At 38.4% G+C, this 18,148-nt stretch overlaps 1 long non-coding RNA gene and 1 pseudogene across 3 annotated transcripts; one reads left to right on the top strand and one right to left on the bottom strand.

Moving 5' to 3' along the window:
- The first annotated feature begins 1,973 nt into the window (after positions 1–1,973).
- Positions 1,974–7,105, top strand: LOC143682701 (uncharacterized). 3 transcript variants are annotated; one of them, XR_013175236.1, is made up of 3 exons: positions 1,974–2,038; positions 5,978–6,260; positions 6,855–7,105. It is a non-coding gene; the product is annotated as an uncharacterized LOC143682701 (long non-coding RNA). The 3 variants fall into 3 exon arrangements; XR_013175235.1 differs by having other exon boundaries at positions 1,979–2,067; XR_013175234.1 differs by having other exon boundaries at positions 1,987–2,188.
- Positions 7,106–7,937: 832 nt separating this feature from the next.
- On the bottom strand, positions 7,938–9,286 carry LOC143684815 (aldo-keto reductase family 1 member B1 pseudogene; annotated as a pseudogene).
- Positions 9,287–18,148: the final 8,862 nt, after the last annotated feature.

Genomic DNA, 18,148 nt, shown 5'->3' with positions numbered 1-18,148 from the left:
ATAGTGTATAAGTGTTTCAATTTCTTCACATCCTCTCCAACATTTGTAGCTTTGTGTTTGTTTAATAACAGCCATTCTTATAGGTGGAGGTGATATCTCTTTGTTGTCTTGATTTGCATTTCCCCTATAGCTGATGAAAATGACCATCTCTTCATGTGCTTTTTAGCCATTTGTATTTGCTCTTCAGAAAACTGTCCATTTTATAATTGGGAGGTTTGTTCTTTTCTTGTTGAACTGCATAATTTTTTGTGTACATGGGATATGAAGCCTTTATCTGATATTTGGTTTCCAAATATTTTCTCCCACCGAGTTGGCTGCCTCTTCACTTTTTTGACAAAGTCCTTTGAGGCACAGAAGCTTAAGGAGTTCCCATTTATCTTTTGTTTCTTTCACTGCTTGTCCTTTAGGTGATGTTTAAGAAGCTACCTCCTGTTATTAGATCTTGAAGATGCTTCTAATATTTTCTTCCTGAAGTTTCATGGTATTAGTTCTTATATTTAGGTCTTTAATCCATTCTGAATTAATTTCTGTATAGGGTATGAGGTAGGGGTTCTCTTTCATTCTTTTGGCTATTGATATTCAATTCTCCCATGCTCATTTACTGAAAAGAATATTCTGTCCCAGTTCAATGGATTTGGGGGCTTTATCAAAAATCAATTGTTCATAGATTTGGAGGTTTATCCCCTCACTCTTGATTCAATTCCATCGATTGATACCTTTTTGTGCCAGTACCATGCTGTTTTCACCACTGTGGCATGATAATAAGCTGTAAAATCAAGAAATATTAGTCTTCCCACTTTGTCCTTCTTTTTTTAGGATATCTTTAGCTATTCAGGGTCTCTCTCCCTTCCAAATAAATTTGATAATTAGCTTTTCCAAATCTTCAAAGTAGATTGTTGGGATCTTTATTGGTATCACATTAAATCTGTAGATCTTTATGGGTAGAATTGACATCTTAATGACATTCACCCTTCCTAACCATGAGCAAAGAATGTCTTTCCATCTACTTAGATTATTTTTAATTTCTTTTAGCAATATTTTGTACTTTTCTGTGTACAAATCCTTGACATCCCTGGTTAGGCTTATATAGATAGCTAATTTATTTGGTTACTATTTTGAATGGAATTTTGCCCTTGATTGTCTCCTCCGATAGGTCATTACTTTTGTATAGAAACATTAAAGATTTTTGCACATTAATCTTATATTCCACTACTTTGTTGAATTTGCTTATTAGCTCAAGAAGTTTTGTTGTAGATTTATTGGGGTTTTCTAAGTATAGGATTATGGATCTGCAAATAATGTCTTACTTTTTCCTTTTCTATTTGGATGCTTTTAATTTCTTTCCCCCATATCTAATCACTCCAGCTAGGACTTCTAGTACAATGCTGAAGAATAGTGGTGACAATGGCCATTCTTGTCTCTTTCTTAATTTTAGGAGGAATACTTCCAATCTCTCATCATTAAGTATGATGCTGGCTATGGGTTTTTCATATGTGCCCTTCATGACATTGAGGAAGTTTCTTTTGATTCCTACATTTGCAGTGTTTTCATCAGGAAAGGATGCTGAATTTTATCAAATGCTTTTTCAGCATCAATTGATATTATCATATTTTCTATTTGTTAATGTGCTATATTACATTGATTGATTTTCTTGTGCTGAACCACCCTTGCATTGAACCACCCCTGCATTGGTATAAACCCCACTTGGTTGTAATACATAATTCTTTTAATGTGTCATTGGATTGGATTTGCAAGTATTCTGTTGAGAATTTTTGCATCTATGTTTATTAGGGAGATTGGCATATAGTTTTCCTTTCTTGTAGAGTCTTTATCTAATTTTGGTATTAGAATTATGTTAGCTTCATAAAATGAGTTAGGTAGCATTCCTTTTTCCTTGATTTTTTAGAAGAGTTTGAGCAGGATCAGTGATAGTTCTTTTTGGAATGTTTGATAAAATTCCCCTGTGACGTCATCTGGCCCTGGGCTTTTCTCTGTGGGAAGATTTTTGATGACTGATTGAATTACTTTCTTGTGATTGGTTTGTTGAGATCTTCTATTTCTTTTTGAGTCAGTACAGATAGTTCCTGTGCTTCTAGAAATTTTTCACGTCATCTAAGTTGTCTAGTTTGTTGGCATATAGATGTTTATAGCTTTCTCTTATGATTTTAAAATTTCCTCAGGATCCATGGTAATGACCCCCCTCTCATTTTTTATTTTGTTTTTTTGCATCCTCTCTTTTCCCTTTGTCAGTCTAGCTAAGGCCATCAATTTTACTGATTTTCTGAAAGAACCAAATTTTGGTTTTGTTGATTCTCCCTATTGTTTTCTTATTCTCCAGTTTGTTTGATTCTGCTTTAATCTTTGTTATTTCTCTTTTTTTATTTACTTTGGAGCTACTTCACTATTTTTTCTCTAAATTCTCCAGGTGAGCCATTAAGCCCCCAATTTTTGCTCATTCTTTTTTTTTAATATAGGCATTTAGGGCAGTAAGTTTCCCTCTTAACACTACCTTTGCGGCATCCCATGAGCTCTGATATGTTGTATTCTCATCATCATTTGTCTCCAGATATTTGCCAGTTTTTCTACCAATTTCTTCTTTGGCCCACTGATTGTTAAAGTGTGTTGCTTAATAGCCATATATTTGTGAAAGCTCTAGTTCTTTGCTGATTATTAATTTCCAGCTTCATTCCATTGTGTTCAGAGAAAGTGCTTTGAATAATTTCAATATTATTAAATATACGAAGACCTATTTTGTGTCCTACATCTGATCTATCCTGGAGAATGTTCCATGTGCACTAGAGAAGAATGTATAACCTGGTGTTTGGGGGGTGTAATGATCTATACATGTCTATTAGGTCTAATTCATTTACTCATTGTTTAGGTTCTCTATTTCCTTGTTGATCTTCTGTCTGTTTTCTCTATCTGTAGTGAAGAGTGGTGCATTGAAGTCTCCCACTATTATTGTTGGAACATCTATTGCTCCCTTCAGTTTTGCCAACGTCTGCCTCATGTACTTTGGAGCTCCTTGATTGGGAACGGAAACATTTATGACTGTTATTTCCTCTTGGTGAACGGTCATTTTTATTACTATGTAGTCTCCTTCTTTATCTCTTATGATGTCTTTACATTTAAAGTCTATTTTATCTGATATTAGTATAGCTACTCTTATTTTCTTTTGGTTACAGCTTGCATAGAACATCTTTTTGCATCCTTTCACTTTCGATCTATTACTGTCCTTGTGTCTAAGATGTGTCTCTTACAAACAGGCATAGAAATGGATTATATTTTTAATATTATATATCAAAAATATAAGTGGATTATATTTTTAATCCATTCTGCTAATCTATATTTTTAATCTGTGGGTTTAGTCTGTTAACATTCAAAGTATTGCTGTAAAAGCATTATTGAATCTACCGTCTTATCCTTGTTTTTATTTGTCAGATCTATATATTCTTTTCTCTCTCTCTCTTATCCTTTAAATTATCCTTACTGGTACTATGCAATTCTGTGCCCTCCTCCAGACCTCTCTCTACCGTCTTTTTTTTTCCAGCTAACAGGACTCCCTTTAGTGTTTCCTGTAAGGCAGGTCTCTTGTTGACTAGTTCTCAGTCTTGTTTGTCTTTGAAGATTTTAATCTTTCCCTTAATTTTGAAGTACAATCTGACTGGATAAAGAATTCTTGGCTGGAAATCTTTCTCATTCAGGATCTTAAATATACCACTGGCTTCTCTCCTCCATGGTGCCTGATGAGAGGTCCAAACTCAGTCTTACGTGTTTTCCCTTGTATATAGTAGATTGCTTTTTCTCCTGCTGCTTTCAAGACTTTCTCCTACTCTTCACATTTGACAGTTTAATTAGTATGTGTCTTAGAGTAGGATTATTTGGATTTATTCTATTTGGGGTTCATTGAGCATCTCTGATTTGCATATTTATGTCTTTTACAAGGGTTGGGATATTTTCCCTAAATGTGTCTTCAATTAACTTTCCCAGCCCTTTAATCTTCTCTTCTCCTTCTGGAACAGCGATGATCCTTATATTTGAGTACCTCTTGTTGTCCATCGTTTCCTGAGATCTAGTTCTATTTTTCCATCTTTCTTGCCATTTGTTCTTTTGTACAGTCTAGTTCAATTGTTCTGTCTTCCAGCTCACTTATTCTTCCTTCTGCTTCTTCAAATCTGCTATTGTGGGTCTCCAGTATATTTCTAATTTGGTCTACTTTATCTTTCATCTCTGTGATATCTGTCATTTTTCTATTTAATCTTTTGAATTCTTCTTTGTGCTTTTCTAGTAAAGTCTTCCTGATAGACTTCATAAATTTCTTCATAAATATCCTTCAGTAGTTTTTTCCGTAGTCTATGTCCCCTCCAGTGTTTTGATTTGGTCATTTTGCTGGGACATTTCCAGCCTGGGTCTTTAGTGCTTTGTGATTTTCTTTTATGTTCGGTTTTCAGGGCATTTGATTATCTTAAAAAGGTATTTTGCAAGTTGGTTGCTTTCACTCATCTAAAGTTTTGCATTTACTTGGTTTTGTATTGAAAGTTCTCTTTTTCACTTGGTGGGTAATCTCCCACCAAACCAAGGCCCAGATCTCATGTAGGGGGTACAACTCTACTTGAGGGTCTATTAAAAGCTAGGCACAGGTACACAGGTAGTTCAGTGGCAAAATACCTGCCCACCATGCAGGAGACTTGGGCTTGGTTCTCAGTCCATGAACACACCCCTCAAAATAAAAAATAATTAATTAATTAAAAAATACACCTCAGCAATAGTAGGCCCCAAAGTCAGAAGGCAACATGCCAAAATATATTGGGAATGAACTAAGACTGGTGCCCACAGAAGAGACAGAAATTTTTTAAATTTTAAAATTATATATATATATATAATATACAGTGAGAGAGAAAGAGAGAGAATACTACTAATAAAAGACATTGGAAAAATACTTTTTTAAAATCCTAGGCAGATAGGGTGTTTGCCAGACTGCACTTGCCGCTTCTTCCCAACAGGTGGTGCTCCTGAGGCACCTCCTCCCCTCAGGCCCACCTCTACGCAGTTGCAGCAACTGGCTGGGTTGATGGCAGGTGCAGTGCGGGGACTGCTCCCAGCAGGACAGGGGAGCCAATCGCAGCACTCCGTGGAATAGCCAGCTGCAGCTCCCGGTGCCCAGTGGTACCGCTGCTCACAGCACTGAACAGGATGGACATTGATGGTGCCCAGCCAAGCACTGATCCCAGTGCCTGGGTGTTTGGCTTTTCACGGTAGATAGCTGGGCTCACCTCTGGGCTCCCCATGGATGCTGCTGGCTGTGGAGCCATGTGGGGAGGTTTCCCAGCCAGCAGCTAGGGCAGGCTGGAGTGGAGGGTTGGTCTGCTCCCTCGGATCTGCACTTCCCTGTGTGCTGCTGCCCGCCCCCATTGGGGGTCACAGCTGAACAGTACTACCCTGCACTCCCGTCCCTGGTTCCCTGCCTCTCTTCTCCCTACGAAATACTGGAAACCCTCTTTGATCACTCACCTCCCTGAGAATGCAGTCTCGGTTATTTTATCTTCTTCTATGGAGCAGGGATGAATCCAGTCTACTCTCCTCCACCATCTTCCCGGATGTCCATAAATTATAATTTAATGGTCATGTCTTTACTCACCATTCAGTTTAAGGATTAAAATATTATCACTATATTTGAAGTCCCTGTGTACTTCTCCCCACCCTTGCTTTTATCTCCCTAAAAGTAACCATTATCCTTTTCATTTTTTACTATATATATACAATATATAGTATTGCTTAATAGTTTTTAACTTTGTATTAATCATGTAATATTCTAGTATATTAGTGCTGCTTGCTTGTTCTCTTTCATTTTTCAATTTTATGTTTTTGTGATTTATTCATGTTAATAAATAAATTAGTTCATTCCTTGTCACTGCTGTATTCTTTGCATAAATATATCCCAACTAATTAGTCCATTTTGTTATTAATTGATGTGTAGGTGACTTCCCATTTTTCTATTATGAATACTACTCGCTTTGGACACTTGTTACATTTCACATAGGAGTGAAGGGGGTTCCAATTCCCCAACACAAAGTCCAGCTCCACTTTTTCATGAGGACTGTGACAGAGCCAGCCTCCCCCAGCCACCGCAGGCCCAGGAACTCCGTGGCTCAGGAATAGCTGTGTTGCACTGGCAATGAAAGTGAGGAGGAAGGCACTCAAGTTGCCATTTTTCCAGAACCTACAGCCGGATGTTTTTCTAGCAGGCTGGCAGCCCATGTGTAAGTCTGGAGAAGCAAGTGTTTCGATTGATATAGAACTGGGTTTGGGAAAAAAAAAACCTTTATTTTACAATTGTGCCTTATGTTCTCTGAAACCATCCAGTAGTAGCAACATTTACTTTGAACTCCAGAGCCTTGCCTCAATAGTAAAGATATAATTGTTTGCCTTTTTTTTATCCTTCTCTTCCCCCTAAATCATTGCTTTTGACAGTCTTATTTACCCAGATCTTATCAATTCTGTAGATGATATTGAAGGGCATTGTATAAATATGGAAAAAGAACTTTCTTAACATTAGTGGTGGCCAAAAGATATAATAATATAAAGGAAAATCCTCACAATGCTCCAGAACCTAGTGTATTAGAATTCTTCTTAAAGCCCAATAGAAAAGAATATATTAAATATAAATTACTCTCCTACGAAACTGTTCTTGGTTCTGAGGTACTTTTTTTCTTCCTTTTGTACCTAAATATTTTGATATCAAGAAAGATGCCATAATAGGTATCTCACTATATAAATCTTCAGGTCTTGAGGCTCAAATCAAAGAATATTTTCTCCCTTTTGTTTCTAACATTTAATTTCTTTACTTCCTACAGGACGTCACAAAATTCTATACAGTAATTTGAGCACCATCTAGTGGGCATTCTGGCTACATTTCCGACTTGGAGGAAGCTGTAATCAAGTGGTTGCTTGAGACCAAGGAGGAAATATGACAGAGCAGACGCCTCCCCTCTGCACTCCTGGAGACTGAAGTGACAACTTGCATAATTCATAAAACCTCTCGCCCACCCATATCACTTCAATAATATTCATGTTTGTCTTAAATCCATATCACTAAAATTGCAAAGCCAGAAACAAGAGCCGTTATTCTTTTTTAAAACCCACACAATGCTGAGTAGACCAAAAGGATTCTGTTTCTCTTCCTTTATGCTCAACTCCTGCAGCTCAATAATTTCTCTTTTACAACAGCCCTACAGCGATGACTTCATATTGTGTCTTTCAGATCTTTTCTGCAACCCAGTTAAATGCAATCTGTCCTTCTGCATTTTCTATATCTGGACTTCTTTTTTATTTCTATTTCTAGGCTTCATTAATTCCCAACCTTTTGTTTGACCACTTCCCTGCTTTTGCAATTTTTAATCACCTAAGCTATTATTGATTTGAACAGCATATTTCAGTCTGTCTTCATTTCCCAGCCACTAAAACAAATACCATACAATGGGTTGTCTGAAATGATGGGAATCCATTGGCTTATGGTTTTGAAGCAAGAAGTCCAAAATCAAGATGTCAGCACGGTGATGCTTTCTGCCAGAAGACTGTGACATCGTGGTGCTGGCTGCTCACAATCCTTTGTTCTTGGTTTTTCTGTGACATACCAGTGCACATGGCAGCATCTCCTTCCTTTCTCTTCTGGGTTCCACTGATGTCCAGCCTCTGGCTGTTCCCCCATGGCTTTTCTCTCCATATCTAATTTCCTTTGCGTGTAAGGACTTGAATCATACTGCATCAGGGCCCATCTCATTCAGTTTGGGCACACCTTAACTAATAACATCTTCAAAGGTCCTGTTTATAAATGGGTTGGAATTTGAACATGCCATTTTTGAGGGGACATGATTCAGTTCCAAACACAGTCTGGTTAAAGAGAGACACTAATAGTTTTTTTTTTTTTTTTTTTTTTTTGGCTTACAAAAGCACCTTTTATTTGAGGCAAGAAGTCTGGCTGAAAGGAATATAATTCCAAGCAATTCCAACTATTAGTGGCACTATTTTAACATTATACATTTTTTTCTCCTTGCTCAGGGGTATTCAACTTGGATTTTCTAGTTGGGAAAAAAAGGGGGGGGGCAAAGAAAACTGGAAGAGACTTCTAATCCACAGATACAGCTCTTTATATCTCACCATCCAGCTGGGTTAGTCATCAGGTTGCTAATGCACTGCTGAGGAACTTGGGTCACATAACACTTGCAAGAAAAAAGGAGGCAGGAAAAACTTGGGGAAGAATCAGCAATCACAGCTTCAAAACTCAGAACTGAAGGGGTAATCCTTGTGGGAGGAAGCACTCATCAAGGCACAGACCCTCCAGTCCCTGTTGTAACTGAGTAAGGTAGTCATATCCACATCACTTAGTTCAAAGTCAAAGACCTGAAAGTTCTCAGCAATGCGTTCAGGTGTCACAGACTTGGGGATCACCACCATATTCCTCTGTATGGGGAACCGGATCAACACCTGGGCTGTGGTTTTATTATGCTTGGTTGCAATTGCTTTGATCCTGGGATCCTCCAGTAGGGAAGGGTCCTCAGGCTTGGCCCAGGGTCTGTCAGGAGAGCCAAGGGGACTATAGGCAGTCACCACGATGCCTTTGGATTGACAGTACTGGAATAACTTCTCCTGAGTTAGGTACGGGTGGCACTCAATCTGGTTAACTGCAGGCTTATACTTTAAGCCAGGTTTATTTAAGATTCTCTCGATTTGGAGATGGTTGAAGTTAGATACTCCAATAGCTTTGACCAGTCCTTCATCTACCAGCTCTTCCATGGCCTCCCATGTGTCCACAAAATCAGTGTCACTAGGAATTACATTGCCTGTTTCATCCAGAGGGAAAAAGTCCTTTCCAGTCTGAAATCCTGTAGGCCAGTGAATAAGGTAGAGATCCAGGTAGTCCAGCTTGAGGTCACTAAGTGTCTTCTGACAGGCTCCTTTCACCATGCTTTTCTCATGGTATGTACACCAAAGCTTGCTGACGATGAAGAGGTCCTCACGCTTCACCGCCTGCTCCTTGAGCTTCTCCTGGATGGCCACCCCCACCTCACTCTCATTCTGGTACACATGGGCACAGTCAATGTGGCGGTACCCAATATCAATGGCTGCTTTCACAGCCTCTGTCACTTTGCCTGGAGGGGACTTCCAGGTGCCCAGCCCCAAGATGGGCATCTTGGCGCTGTTGCAGAGCACAATGTGGTTAGCCATGGGTGTCAGTCTTCGTTGACGCCGACCCAAAACTACGCCGCCGCGGTAACGGCGTGGGCCTTTAAATCAATAATGTTTTTAATATTTAACAAAATTGTTTTTATTAATACCAAGCTAAAAAATAATTCACAATCATGTAATGTCCATTAGATAAACAAGAACTTTTCAGTGTTAGCATTGGATTCTTAAATTAAAGGAAGTCTGAGGCTTAGTTTCGGACAGTTATTTCACAGCACTATGAATCGTTAATGGCAGAAAGCTTGGAAAGCCGATGCCTCCATGGCACGGGATGCCCCCCTAAAATTCCCGAGGAGTCAGCACATCTCTGCTTAAACAATTTCTGGGAGAAAGAGCATGTTTCATCTGAAAAGAAGGAAAAGAATGGGATCTAACATCAAACCAACTTTAGCCCTAATCTTTGTACTTGCAGTTGTTTCAGTTTTCTCATCGGTTAATAGTATGAGTTGGGGACTGGGAGGAAAAGAAAAAATCCCAACCCATGTGAATGTTATAAGAATGAAATGATAAAATGTACTGACTTTCACAGGCAGTCCTTTTTGTTTTGAGGCAATTCTGATCAAATACTTCTTTTCCAGACTATAAGCCTCTAACCTTTTACTCACGTCCTCTGACCCCACTACCTTATTCAAATTTTCCATTCTCCAGGTTAGATCACTGTCGTTCTCTCAACCATTCTTTATGACAATGCTTCCCAAATTTTTTCATGGGGTAACACATGGAAGGTTGTGACGGTCAGTTCATTTGTCAGCTTCGCTGGGTTATGGTGTCCAGTTGTTTAGTCAAAAGCACTGGCCTGATTGCTATCTGAGAATAGTTCATGGGTTTAAATCATCAGTCAGTTGATTCCATCTTTGGCTGATTATACCTACAATCAACTAAGGAGATTGCTTTCAACGACGAGAGAAGTGCCATCCAATTTGTTGAAGACCTTAAAGGGAGAACTGATTATTTCAGCAGTCAGAATCTGAAAGAATTTCCATCTCTAGTTTTATCAGCCAGCTTCTCCTGGGAAATTCATTGAAAACCTCCATGAGGGTTCCCAGCTTGCAGCCTGCCCTACAGAATTTGGACTTGCCAGTCCCACAGCCGCATGAGCCAATTTCTATAATAAATCTCATAATATTTACCTAATACATATATATCTATCCTGTTGGTTCTGTTACCCTGGAAAAGCTTAATACAAATGTGATAAGTTTTACAGTAATATGCCAGATGGATGAGGCTGCTCAAAGACAGAAAGGTTTTTTGCAGCATCTTAAAGGGCCCCCAGTGAGATTGAGTCCAATGGCCCTGATAAGTAACCTGCTTATCAACATACCCCTTATAGCATTCATCTCCTCTGTGTCTTACTTGCCTACATCTGAATCATGCTTGCTAGAATCTCCCCCAAACTTCTTGAACCCAAATTCATAGTAAATATGAGTACAAAACATTTGCAAAATGGTAATAAAAACAATATCTAAGTGTGGTTTGAAACTGTATGTACCCCAGAAAAACACACTCTTAAATTTACTCCATTCCTATGGTGTGAACCCACTCTAAGTATGACATTTTGATGAAGTTACTTCAGTTAAGATGTGGCCACCTCAATCAGGATGGGTCTTATTCCTAATACTGGAGTGCTTTATAAGTGGAGTGAAATTAGGCAGAGGGAGAAAAGCCACAGGATGCAAGAAGCTGAACCCGGAAGAAAAGGGAAAAGCCAGAAGACACCGCCATGTAACAAGTAATAACCCCAGGATCACCAACCACCAACCCCAAAATGTCCGTCTTCGGGGAGAAAGCATCACCTTGATGATACCTTGATTTGGACTTTCTCTTAGCCTCAAAACTGTAGCAAATTTCCATTGTTTGAGTCAAATCACTGCATTGGTATTTGCTTGAACGGGAAACTCAAACACTAAGCAAAGTGAATCTGTATGCATTAAGCTCTGCTCCAAAGCACATCTCAACTAAATAATAAAGTAAAAGCACATCTCGATTAATTAATGAGGGTAATTGCTTAAATTCTATAGTTCACTTTGCATATGGAGGCATTGAATTCAGACTTTTATCAAGACATTTGTCTTTAATTTAGCATTGTCAGCTTCCAAATTGAAACCAACTACAAATTACTGAGAAAGCCTTGAACTCCAAGTGGAGAGAAGCTGTGATGACATTAACTATTTTTCCCCTACAAAATTATTTCAAATCAGCCGATATATACCTAAAGTGAATTGGAAGATTGGGATGGGTAATCAGATAATTCAACAACAACAAATTACCCCTCTGATTTGTTCAGAATTCATAGAGAAGTTATTTGGAATGAATTATCCATATGGGTGAATCAAACCTACATTACATATTAAATGTTTAACTCACCTCTGACTTGTTCTATAGTCAGTTCTATAAGCAATGGTGGCTACAAATATTGTCAAGCTGATTTTTTTATTAGGTAAAGTGGAAGACTCTGCTATTCTTAAAGCTGACATCATTGACACCAGTAAAATGAGTTCTTCATTCTTCTCTTTGTAGACCTTTGGGTTTCTTTGCTAGGCACAGAACAGAATTTGCACCAAAGATCTAAATAAAGAGAAGCAATCTTGAGCAAGTTTTCATGTTGAGATGCTTAATCACTTATATGCCAACATGAAATTGCTGTTTCTTCCATTAATCCTAGTCCCTTGCTTTACTTATATTGACTCATACTGCACTTACTTGTTATTTAAAGCAAAATGAAAATTCTACTTTGTTCAACTCAAGTTGCAGACTTCCATTTTGTTTTATTTATTCAGGCACCTTATAATAATAGTCCTGAGCCTAGAAGCCAGTTAGATTTCTGACTGTTCTTTTTTTCATTCTTCTTTTCTGACAGTTTAACAATCAAATTATCTGAATTCATTCTCCTTTCATAGGTGTGGGCAAGAAGCCGGTTTCCTGTTAGTGATGAGCTGACTCTTTTCTGACAGCACATTAAAAGAAAAGTTGAACAATATACTGACAGGAGAAAGTCTGTTGGAAAAAAAAATTGTGCTTGTATTTAGAAAATGAGTCAGTGTCTGGGAAGCAAATGCATTTAACACACAAAATTTGCTTGGACTGAAATTGAAAATGCTTCAAGAGAGCTGCATATGGCCATTTCTAGTATACTCAGGCAGGGAATTTTCTTTATAAAGAATTCTATTAAATAACAACAGCATCAGTTTCTGGAGCAGCTCTAAAGTAAATTATTAATTGCTTTTTAAAATGAAAATAGATAAATTAAATCACCAAATACATTCAGAACTTTCCCCTAGAACTCTCAAAATCTGCATGCCTAAGTATGTTCCAGTAAATGGTGGAACTTACTACATGAAGTAAGTGAAAAAAATGAAACTTCTTAGAATGGTAAAATTTTAATGACACATGCCAAACAGGCAACAGATGCCTCAAAGAATCTTCATACTAAATAACTAACTTGAAAAATAGAGTCATGAACATGTAAAAGAATGGATTTGAACCCTACTTCACACAATATACAAAAATCAACTCCAAGTCCATTAAAGACCTAAATATAAGACCTAGAATTATAAAACTCTTAGAAGAAAACGTAGGTGTAAATCTTCATGACCTTGAATTTGGCAACAGTTTCTTAAATACAACTCCAAAAGCACAAATAACAACAACAACAACAAAAAAATAGATAAATTGGGCTTGATCAAAATTAAAATTTTTGTACATCAAAGGATAGTGTCAAGAAAGTAAAAAGACAGTCCACAGAATGGGAGAAAATAGTTGCAAATCATATATCTGGTGAGGGTTATATCCAGAAAATATAAATAACTCTTAAAACTCAGTAACAGGGCAGGCCACGGTGATCAGCAAGCAGAGTTCTCACCTGCCATGCCGGAGACCCGGGTTTGATTCCTGATGCCTGCTCATGCCAAAAAAAATAAAACTTAGTAACACAGACAACACAATTTAAGAATGGGCAAAGGACTTAGACGTTTCTCCAAAGAAGATACACGAATGGCTAATAGCCATATGAAAAGATGCCTAGCATTATTAGTCACCTGGGAAGTGCAATCAATCCACAAAAAGATAACACTCCACACCCATAAGGGTGACTATTAGCAAACAAACAAACAAACAAATAAAACAGAAAATAGCGAGTTTTGACCAGGATGTGGAAAACATTGGAATCTTTATAAATCATCGATAGGAATGTAAAATGGTGTAGCCACTTTGAAAGTTTGCAGTTCCTCTAAAAGTTGTACATAAAATTACCATATTACCCAGAAATTCCATTCCCAGGTATATACCAAAGAGAACTGAAAATATATGTTCACACAAAAACTTGTACACAAATGTTCAGAGTAGCATTTTTCATAATAGCCCAAAAGTGGAAACAACTTAAATGTCCATCATGGGATGAATGGATAAAAAAAATACGATTCATTCACATAATATATATTATTCAGCCATGAAGATGGATATAATACTGATACATGTTATAAACAAATGAACCTTGAAAACATTTTGATAAGTGAAAGAAGTCAGACTCAAAAGGCCTCATATTGTATGTTTCCATGTACATGAAATTTCAGGAAACAGCAAATCCAATGAGACAGAAAGTATATTAATGGTTACCAGGTAATGGCGGGAGGGGAGATGAGAGGTTTGGGATTTCTTTTGGTAATGATGGAAACATTCTGGAATTTGATAGTGGTGATGGTTGTACAACAATGTGCACTACTACAAACCACTAAATTGTACACTTCAAAATGATTAAAATGGTGAAGTTAGTGTTAAATGAATTTTAATCTCAAAAATATTTTTTGACAATGGATATTCAAAAATCAAGATTTCTCCTCCTTCTCAAACTAACAATAGCACACGGGAGCTGATAACCTTGAATAGGATACACAATGGCTGAGCCTCTGCCCAGAGAATTTAGGAAAGAAGCCTACTCGGGTCTTCATCAGAAATGGAATCACTTCCTCATGGTCAGAGCCAGGACTGTTAAGATCCTAGTCACTGATATTTAAGGCACACATGAGCCTTTTCTAGCACTACACATTTTACAGATTGCTAGCATGTACATTAACTATGTGCCCCTCATAATAATCCCATCAAGTGGGTGGGGTATGCATGCTATTACCATTTCCACGTTACAGAAGGGACCGAAGTCTAGTATTCTCTCCTACGCCCATTACTTATTTTCAGTTCTTAAGCTGTACATCCTTAGAAGATTGCAAGTACTTTAGCCAACTCAGAGTCCCCCTACTATTTTGGTATCAGAGGGACTTCGTCTGTTACTCAGTGACAAAATGATGAGGCTAGCTCTGCCATTATTTTCTGTGAAATAATGGGTTGAGTATTTAAGATGATGACAAGTATTCCAGATCCAATGGAAGAAAATACAGTGTGATTAATAGAGGACCTAAATAAATGCTAATATCATTCCCTTGATGACAACCAGTTACTAAGCCAGAGAACTAGCACAAAAATGAAACCCACTGCTTGGGCATCATCATAAATCTGCACTAAACAGGGATCCAGGCACCATACCGTTCCAACATTGCAGGCAACACTAAAATACTTCCATAGCAACTGTCACTAAGGACATCATCAGGATGCTGTAAACTGCAAAAGAAGAAAAAAAAGAGCCGTTTCTTCTGGGGACAAGCATGATTGTTTCTCCCAGTAGAGCAAAGCCGGCTGTTCACTCTCAGAAAACATGAATATTTAACCACCTAAGGCAGACTATTATCAACTATTTTAGCTAGCCAAACTTGTCCTCCTGATCTATATTATTCCAAGAAAGGAAATCAATCAAAGAGCTGAAAACACAAATATGTGAACTCACAAATGCATGTACCAGACAGGCGGTAGAATATTCTATTCTAATTGATTGAGCAAGAATCTGGAAAGGAAGTGCAAGTTCCAGCCCAGTCATTTCTTAACTATCAAACCTATTATGGGCCGGGTACGTATTCTCAGGGAGACAGAAGTGAATCAGAAATAGATTGCTGCCCTTGGAGTGCTCAGTGTTGTAGGGGGAAATAGATGTTATTATGAAATAAGCTAGGATGTGATAGATGCCAAAAGAGAAATAAAATCATTGTTATTAGATCTTAGAATGTTACTGGGGGGAGATATTAGTTCCTGCTGAAGGGATTAGGGTAGGTGTCTTGCAGGAAGTGGCATCTAAATGGAAACTTGAGAAACTTATACATCTGGATGGTAGGAAATAGGATTTGCAAATCATATGAAAAGAACATCTACAATTTACTGAGATTCCACCAGTGCCAAATACTGTACTAGCTACATCTATATAAAACTGGGAAACTTTTTGTTGGCTGGACTCTGGCCCTCATACAGAGAGAGAGCATCTAGACATCACCTCCCTAGTTGACCCTTCCCCTGCTCCTTCCACAATTCATATGTCCAGAAGCTTCAGTTCTGTAAATGGAGGAGGAAGGAAGGTTTTAGGTTTGGGGAGAGCTAGGAGAAGAGAAGGCAGAAGGATGAACAGGTGGCAAAAATCTTTTCTCCTTCTGGATCTGTCTGTGATCTCCTGCTAGAAGAGAAGATGGGAACAAGTTCCAGAACTTTTGTGGGTTGTTAGTATGTGACACTAGATGAGGAACTAGTCTTAGAGATTCTGCGGGGCCAGAAGATTTGGAGCTGAGCAGGTTCAGAGCAGAGGAGGCCATTCTCCCCACCTTTCCATAGTACTGAGTCATGTGCAGGACCGAACTCTTTGGGAGCATCCAGAGCCAGCATCCTTGACATGGGCTGTAACCTGGAAAGAACTTGGCCTTGACAAAGCCTCAACAATTGGCCTTGCAAGCAGCAAAAATAACAGAACAGAATTCCATGGTGGCTGCAGAAAGAGGAAAGGATGATTTGAACTTTGGGAATGTCTAGAAATAACTGGAAATAGTTATTTAACTATTATAATAACTGGAAATAGTTATAACTTCCTAAGCCAGTAACACAGCAAGCGAGTGACTGAATCAGGAACGAAACTATATCTGACAGCCATGAAAGCCAGTGCTCTCTACGCTGTAGTGCATTGTTGATCTGAGCAGAGGAAAAAGCATGACACTTGCAAGGAGTTGGGAAAAAAGTAGTCGGGGTCTCTGCAGGAAATAGAATTTAATACAAATCATTCAAATGAAGAGATTTTAATAAAGTTACTATTCATATAGCTCTGAGGCAGAGGTGAGGGAATCAACACGGGATGTTGAGACATGCAGAGACCAGTAACAGACAGAAGCTATCACACTCCTAGAGAGACTTAGTCAAATCAGGAGTCATGGAGAAGAGGACCAGCAGGATCTTTAATCATGGATGACTTCATTCCCTTGGAGATGTGGTTCCAAAGCAGGGAGGGCGTGGGAAGAATATCATGACCTCCCTCTTTCCCCCCAACCTCTTGCCAGTGCTGCCCATTGGCTCTATCCAACTGCAAACCAGTCATCAAGGGAGCTGGGTGCACCCAGCTCTTATTGCACAGGCCTGCTGTGGTTCCAATGCCTGCTGGGTGACCCTGGCTCCTCTGGTCTCTTAAGCTTTAGGGGTATTAGCAGCCTCCTGCACTTGATAATCTCGGGGTTGCTCATAGTCCCCCACCCCCACCCCGCTCCCTTTTTGTGTAAGTTTTTTTTTTAATATTGTTTACACTTTCTATCTACCAAACATACACTCCCCCCTCCCCCCTTGATAACTTCTTTTTCTTTTTCATCACATAGCTGTGCATTTATTATCATAATAGACTCTTTTTTCTTTTTTTGTGAAAAATAACATATATACAAAAAAGCAATAAATTTCAAAGCACATCACAACAATTAGTTGTAGGACATATTTCAGAGTTTGGTATGGGTTACAATTTCACCATTTTAGGGTTTTACTTCTAGCTGCTCTAAGATACTGGAGACTAAAATAAATATCAATATAATAATTCAGCAATCATACTCATTTGTTAAACCCAACCTTCTCTGTATAACTCTACCATCACCTCTGAGCTTTCCCACTCTTTAGGGGTATTTGGGCTAAACCCATTCTAACTTTTTCGTGTTGGAAGGGGCTGTTGATAATATGAGATAGGGGGATGGAACTAGTTCATGTTCTGGAGAGGCAGCATTTCAGGACTTATCTGGTCCAGGGACTCATCTTTCATAGTCTCTTTCTGGCTTCTAAGACTTACATCTTCTATGTAAGATATTCCCGGTGTTAAATTCTCTGTGTTTAAAACATCAAGAATATTTGTTGCTTGGATGCTGAATGATATAGAGAGCTCACATTGGAGAACCTCAATCTTCCCAGGAAAGCACACACACGAAAAATAAATAAATGTGAAAGCAACTTGCATACTGTAAGTACTAAATTAATTTTCATTGTTTGTCACTATTGTAAGCCTGTTCCTTCCTCTCTCTGGGGCCTCCAGCCCCTCAAATACCAGTAATCTGAATTGCTTTCTAGCCAAGCTTGCTTTTCACACCCCTGCAGCCCAAAAATATCCATATAAGCAATAATTTATTAGAACTCTTAATTTTCCTGCTGACTTGTCCTTCTGCTACAGCTAACGTATCAATCCTCATCCTCAAATAGAGTAGAATATGTTTTCCCTGTTTCTGCTTCTTTGTTGCCAAATTTTACAGGAGAAAGACGCACCACTTGGCCAGAATTTTCTTCTGCAGTATGTTCATCTGCTCCATTAATTATATCCAAGTTATATCCATTTCCAACAATCAAGCACCCATTTCTTTCCCCCACAATCCCTTCAATCCACTGAGGTACGTATCGGTTTAAAATTGATGCAATGGATCAATGAATTAGAGATCAAAAACTAAATTTATAACAACTCTTTAATTTCACACAAAGAATTATTTTAAAAAGTGGAATGGCCTATAAAAATGAACTAAACTGCCCATAC

The sequence above is a fragment of the Tamandua tetradactyla genome, chromosome 5, assembly GCF_023851605.1.
Source record: "Tamandua tetradactyla isolate mTamTet1 chromosome 5, mTamTet1.pri, whole genome shotgun sequence".
Lineage (NCBI taxonomy): Eukaryota > Metazoa > Chordata > Mammalia > Pilosa > Myrmecophagidae > Tamandua > Tamandua tetradactyla.
This window is presented reverse-complemented; position numbering and strand designations above follow the sequence as displayed.